Source organism: Perognathus longimembris, chromosome 11 (assembly GCF_023159225.1).
Source record: "Perognathus longimembris pacificus isolate PPM17 chromosome 11, ASM2315922v1, whole genome shotgun sequence".
Classification (NCBI taxonomy): domain Eukaryota; kingdom Metazoa; phylum Chordata; class Mammalia; order Rodentia; family Heteromyidae; genus Perognathus; species Perognathus longimembris.
Genome location: NC_063171.1, coordinates 34,230,039 through 34,237,510, shown reverse-complemented (window position 1 = coordinate 34,237,510; position 7,472 = coordinate 34,230,039).

The following is a 7,472-nucleotide window of genomic DNA, read 5'->3' as shown; positions in this document are numbered from 1 at the left end:
TTCCTGGGTTTTCCTCTAGAGGCTGATACTTGCTCCTGTATCTACAGATAAGAAAACTGACCCTTTCCAAGTTGTGGATATTGCCAAAAGTCATATAGCTAATTTGCCTTACACCTGAAAGTACAGCCCACATCTCCAAATTATCTAATATTTTTCTCTTCTTCATACTAGCTTATTCCTTTACCATAGGCTCCCTAATTCTCCCCAACACTCAGCTGGGAACAGGAGGAAATTATATGAGTGGGCATTTAAGTCCTGACAGTGTCTTAAAATCATCTGATGCCCCCAGGAGATAGAGTTTCATTGTGTTCCTAAGTATCATTAAACTCCTTACCAGCATTTTTGAAATCACTAGTGTGCCCTCCAAGTGAGATTGGCCTCGAATGACATTGTGTCTTAGGAGGCTAGATGCCAAGACATCCCCAGTGTAAGCATTTATTTCATCTGCGGTTCCCAAAGAACCATTCTGCCAACTGCAGAGATGGAAAAATCATACCCAAAATTCCATGGCAATTATTTCTGTATTTCCCATGTTTGTTCAAATGATAAATGTAAAACCATCATCTATTTTTAAGCTATGGAAGCCTATTGACTCAAACAAACAGGAAAGCCCTGTCAGAACATTTCTGTTAGATGAAATAGTATGGGTGGGGCTTTTTCTTTTTCTTTAAATAAGTAAAACGTTTAAGGATATTTTTCCACCCAAGATTTGTGTGGTGAATTGCAGTTGAATGGTCTTGCCTTGGTCCTCCGTGAAGCCCATTCTCAAGATAAAGGTGCTAATCCTAAGATTGGGAAGTCTCTGGGCCAATGATATGCAGTGAAGTATATATAAAATCAAAAATAGCAAAAATATGCTAGTCTGCCTGGGCACTGGTAGCTCATGTCTGTAATCCTAGCTACTCAGGAGGGTGAGATCTGAGGATAGTAGTTTGCCACCAGCCTTAGCAGACAAGTCAGGGGACTCTTTTCTCTACTTATGCACCAAACAGTCAGAAGCAGAGGTGTGGCTCAAGTGGTAGAGTGCCTTCCTTAAGTGAAAAAGCCAAGGGAGATCCTAAGGCCCTGAGTTCAAGACCCAGTACCAGGAAACAAACCAACAATCAAAATTCCAAAGGCATGGTACTCATCAAAGTAGCAAGACACTGTCTTCAAAAGGAAGTTTACTTTGTTATTCATCTACTGTCCTATTCTGGAATCCCTTATCTCACCCTCCATCTAAACTCAGCAATGCATTTATCAAGTCGTGTCCAGGATCATCTGTGCTGAGGGAAGTTCAGGCAAAAGCTTAAGACCTTATTTGGAAAACATGTAAAAGTAAAAGGAATATAGCATGGCCCAAGTGGTAAAGTGCTTGTCTGGAGAGTGTGAGGCCCTGAGTTCAATCCTCAATACTACCAAATAAATAAGTAAATGTTCTATTATAGTAAATATTGAATAAAATGAACTCTATAGACAGATTAACCAGTAATAGGCAAAGTCTTGGGCAAGGCCTTCTGCCTTAGCCGCACAATTTTTTGGAATTTTGTTTTGATTCTAGAGCCCTTCTTCAATCAAACAAATTGTAGACTACTTCAGACTTTCAGAGTCTTCTGACTGAGGATCACCCTACAAAGCTTAATCTATGGTCTTTCACAATTTTTATTTTTCACAAAAATATGTCCTTCTTGAACACAAAATATCCTATGTTTTATTCATTTTATTTAGAAAACAAATGAATTAGTGGAATGAGTGAATCAGTTGAATGAGTGAATAATTCCTAACTCTTTGGAGACTCCTCAAACTCAAATAGACTCCACTTCAAACTTTGGCTATATGTCTACAATTCTGGTTGACCTTCTACTCTCCTGCAGTTTCTGCTAATGACAAGATATTCTGCTCAATTAAAACACCTTTTTGGTTCAGTGATGGTTGGATTTGTTTTAGAGTCCTAACGCCTTAAAACTAATGGTCCTCAAATAATGATAGGTGAAAATTTTTAATATGCCTTTTGACTTTTTTAAAATTGTGGATGAGGTGATAAAGATGTAAAATTTCTAAACTATGGAAGTTCTTTCTTCATCAATTTCCAAAGTGATTTGATAACAATATAACACTTGCCTTTATAGCAGATTTTTAAAAGACAAGAAATGGAAGCCCAAGAAATAGATTTTTCTCCAACAACTAAACTACAAATATCTCAATATTTCATCTGCTATAAACTCATTATATTCTGATTAGAGCACTGACATTGGTCCTTAATGAATTACTTTCCAGTATATTGGCTTTTGGTTAGTTAAAATAAGTTCTGGCTGGATATTGTGGCATTTACACCTGTAAATCTTCACACTTGTAAATACTCACAAAGCTGAAATCAGAATTATTGTCCAAGATAGCCAGGAGGGTGGGGGGATCGCAACATCCCAACTCAGCCAACAAGAATTGGCACCCACATCCCAGCTACAGAGGAAGAATAAACAGAAGGATCACAGTTCAGGCTGGCTGGAACAATAAGAAATGCCTATTCAAAAGGTAAAAGCCAGAAGCAGTAAAATCATGGCTTAAGTGGGGAGAGCACCTGCCTAGTAGGCACAAAGCTCTGAATTCAAACCCCAACACCACCAAGATGTAAAGTAAGTCAGTGCCTACTATGTACAACATGATATTAATTATTACGGACAGTTTAAGTATGTGAATCAGAGATTTCTTCCTTAAAGTAGCTTATTAGTACATCAGGAAAGCCATTCCACTCATGCCAAAAAAGTAATAATACGAGTCAGTAATAAATGAGGGTTAGCTAGAGTACAGACAACAAGAGACCCTCGTGTTCATGCAAGAAGGCTTTCATGGTTGTGATAGCAACAGTTAGTGTCAAAGAAAGGAGATCATATCCCTAACAGGAAAATGACTCGATAAAAAAGAGTTCAAGTAGTATAATTATTTAGAAAGACTAAGTCAAAGCCAATCAAAATAAGTACCAGGGAATGGGTACTTTGCAAGTGGAGAGGTAGAGCCAAAGGGAGAGGGGTAGAGAAATGAAGGGGGGAAAGATGGGAGAATGTAGTGAAAATCCATTGTGTATACCACAAAATTAAGAAAAATAACAGAAGAGGTGGGGTAAAGGGAGGGTGAAAATGTTGCCTGGATGACACAGATCTAGATGAATTATATACATAAACTGCTTTGTTAAATGACAAAAATTCAATTTATATCTTAAACATTTAGAAAAATGAGTGAAGAGGTAGATTGGGAGTAGTGGATGAGAATGTTGAAAGAGGTGACATTGATCAAGATATGTTATATTCACAAAGTGCTTTGTTGAATGGCAACTCCTTAGTACAACTACTTAAAAGTAATAAAATATGTTTAATGAATAAAAGATCTCAATAGATAACCTTACCAAAGGTATACAGATGGACAAAAAGCAAAGGAAAGATGTCCAACATTGTATTTCAGTAGAGAAGTGCAAACTGCACAAGGATTATAGTGACTTAATTCAAAACACCTCCAACACCAAATGCTGGTGAGGATGTGGCACAAAAACTCTTGGTATTTCTTGAGGACACACAAAATGGTGTAGCCATTTGGAAAGACAGTATGGCAGTTTCTCACAAATCCAAACGTATTCTCAACATACAACCTTGAAGTCACATTTCTAGGTATCTATGTAAAAGAGTTGAAAATTTATATTTGCACAAAATCCTCCACGCAAATAGTTTATGGTTGCTTTCTTCACAATTTGCCAAACCTGGCAACAACCAATTTTCCCTTCAATAGGTGAAATGAAAAGTGAACTATGGGGGCTGGGAATATGGCCTACTGGTAAAGTGCTCGCCTCGTATACATGAAGCCCTGGATTTGATTCCTCAGCACCACATGTATAGAAAAAAGCTGGAAGTGGCGCTGTGGCTCAAGAGGTAGAGTGCTAGCCTTGAGCAAAAAGAAGTCAGGAACAGTGCTCAGGCCCTGAGTCCATGCCCCAGGACTGGCAACAAAAACAAAACAAATAAACGAAAAGTGAACTATGTATGTATGCTATAATGAAATGTTGCTCAGTAATAGTGGGAGTCTAAAATGAAGTGTACCATGAAAAGACATGAAGGAATCTTAAAACACAAATTTCCAGTGAAAGAAGCTAATCTGTAATGGTTACATTCTCTATAATTCCAACTTTATAACATTGTGGACTAGAAAAAACTATAAAGGTTGTTACAATGACCAGTAGTTGCCTGGAGTTATAATGGAGGAAGGGAAGGACAAATATGTATAGGATTGGATATTTATGACAGTCAAAAGCCTGCGCGACATGGTAATGGTGGATACAAATCACTATACATTTGTCAAAATCAGTAGAACGTACAACACGGATTGAACATTATTGTAAACTATAGACTTTAGTTGGTTATAATGTATCCATGTTGGCTCATCAGTTAACAAATGTGTCACATGAATAGAAGACCTAAATAGTAGAGACGTTGTCCATAGAACTCAAACTCTCTGTATTTTCTCATCAGTTTTTCTATAAAGCTTAGCTTCTATAACACTAGCATTGTTTTACATTGTAATTTGTAAAGTCTTCTTGGCCTACATGAGATGAATGTAGGACCAAGGGTTTGGGAGGAAGAATTAGGCCAGGGATGCAGCAGAGTCTAAAACTTCAAGCAAAGAGGCTGTTTTCACAGTGAGCCAGACAGCAAGAAACATCACCAGACAGCTTGGTCTGCTCACTCTATGTCTCTGTAGCTCTGAGTGTTTCAAACTTGCTGCTGCATTTGGGTTTTGGTTCCACTTTTTCTGGGATGATGTATGAACTTTATGAAACCTTTCATCTTTCTATCTTGCCAACAATGGAGAAAATAATATATACAGGACGATAGACAGGCTCAGGTGAGATAATGTATGCAGAATTTCATTTTCAGTTTTGAGTGCTGTAGAAATGCTTTATCATACAAGATGAGATTGCTTTCTCGGTGATTCTCTTTTGACTATCATGTGACAGAGAAGATTTATCCAGTTGGAATAGAATCACCTGTTTCATCTGTCTTACAGTGAAGTTTCTCCTCAAGATTGTCTTTGCTACCTCTCTTATATATGTATATTTGGCCCGTCTCTTGCTGGCACTCAATTTCCGGATGGCCTCAGATATCCCCAAAGTAATTTCAGGGAAATTAACTGGTAGAGACTTGGAAATGCTAGGAATAGGCTTTGAACTTGATCTTAATAATTGTTTTCTCACCACTTCCCAGTGCTTTCCCCACTACCATTCTCTGTACTCCTTCCTTCTGCTAACAGTTGTATAATGTTCTCTGCTCAAAACCTCTATTTGTGAAAGCATCAAAAGATAATTAGAGACAGGAATAGTTATTTTTACACAAACACACACACACAGTCTTTAGATTAAAAATGTCAGAGTAACACTTCTCTTTTACGATTGAGAAACATTATATCAGGTAAAAGAGTTCAAAATTGCCCTCGTGTAATCTCCACAAATGTGGCATACCCATTACCTGAGAAACGAAGTGATCTTGTGTCATTTTTGCAAATGTTGGGCCAAGTGTGCTTTACTTACCAACCAAATTCTACTGATGATCAAACAGCTTCAGAGCTTCTCTGTGACTCACCTTAAGTTTAGACTCATTCCAAAGAGAAGGAAACCCCACTCCATTTCTGCTGCCTGTAAGATCGTCCTGTCTTTTACAGTATCCCCCGCCACTCCTTTCCCTATAGACTTAGTGGTGTTTTTGGTTGTAACAGTCTCTCAAGCAAAAGAATTAAAAAAATTAAAAATCTAGGCAATTGAGTAGGATATGTCTGTAGCACAATATTTTCAATCAGCATACAACAAAACATTTAAAGTGGTCTACTTTGTACCAAACTTGTGATAAGGACTGTCATTTTAATGTTAAACAAGACATGCTTCCTAGCATCTTGAGACTTTCAAACATATTTCTCATAAGGTCACTTAACAGTACAGATTGGTGACAATGGAAGCCAAAGATTGTTGTTAAGAACAAGAGAGAGGGGTCAGAACTGATTTCATGTAGGAGTAGGAGCAGAATATGAGGACAAAGGAGATGGGTGAGTTGTCTAAGTATATGCTTATGGGGTTTTGATTTCTGAACCACACAAATATTGTACATGTTTAAAAATGAAATTGGCTTAAGAAAAAAAGAGCTCATCATAGAACTTCAAAGTCAATACTTTTGTTGTGTCATTTTTAAATTGATTTTCAGGCATTGTATCATAGTTTTAAAAGATAAGTTAATGACTGAATGGTGAAACTGCAGTCAGTACATTTTTCTCCAATCAGACAAAATATCTCTACAACCTTCTCAAACAGGAGATTGCACAAGGAAGAGCAGGGCTGAAAAAGATGTAAGAAGATGCTATCCTATGCTTTAAAGTGTGACTCCTGGAAAAACCTTTTCTCTCTCTCAGCAATACTTAACAATTGAGCACAACTTCCTAGGTAATCTTAACGACATATCATTTTCTATGCTAGGTGTCTACACTGAATTGCCCAAAACCTATTCCTTACCCTACAGTTATCACTTTAAAGAGTGACTCTTAAGTCAACAACTGGTTATCTTTCACAATTCGAATAAATACCTAGGTCTGAAATTTATGAATTGATCTTCACTGGTGTGGTATTTACCATAATATATTCACAACCTATGTCTTATAACCAACCCTTGGCCTTTCTTTCTCACAGGATGGAGAGAGAATTGCTTAGAAGAATAACCTTCCCATTTGGGTCAACAAGAGCTGCAACTGGTTCTAAGGAGGGTGTCTTATTGCTGTCAAATTGACCGGGGTTGTCACTTGTGAAGCCTGCTGTCACTGCATCTTGCTCACAACCAGCCCCTTAGCTGGCTGAGTCAAGCTGTGCTGACTACCGGTGATAGAATTTTAATGTGAGGGATGACAGAGGCCTTGGAGTTAATGTGTGCATGGAGGTGACAGTTTTGAATGTCAGCCAAAGCACAAAGACCTGTCGGAAATTAATTTTGGGGGAATGGCAGAAAGTCAGGGAAAGATGGAGAGAAATAGCATAGTGGAGAATTGAGATAGGTTGAGTCAAATCTACCACCATCTGCTACAATGAAAGCATCCTTCTGTGTTACAGTTACAGGGTAGCTGAGCTTGGGCAGTGAGTGAAGTGCCGGCCTCAGATAATTCTGTTGGTTGAAGTTTTTAATCGACCTAGTTCACAATTTGCCACTCTTGGAGGTCAGTGACCCCTTTATTAAGATAGAGTAACAGAGTGACTATGGATCTCCTGATAATATGATTCAGAAATTAATCATTTCAAGGGGAAATCTCACATTTCTGATGGAAAAAAGAAGTCAAACTGTACATTAGGTACCTCTAATTCCCTCTGTATGGTCACTGGTTAAAAAAATTGTCCCTACTATGAAGAGGAAGGCATTTAGGCCAAAATATGTACCTATCTGAGTCCCTACAACCTGTGAGTACATTATATTTCATCACCA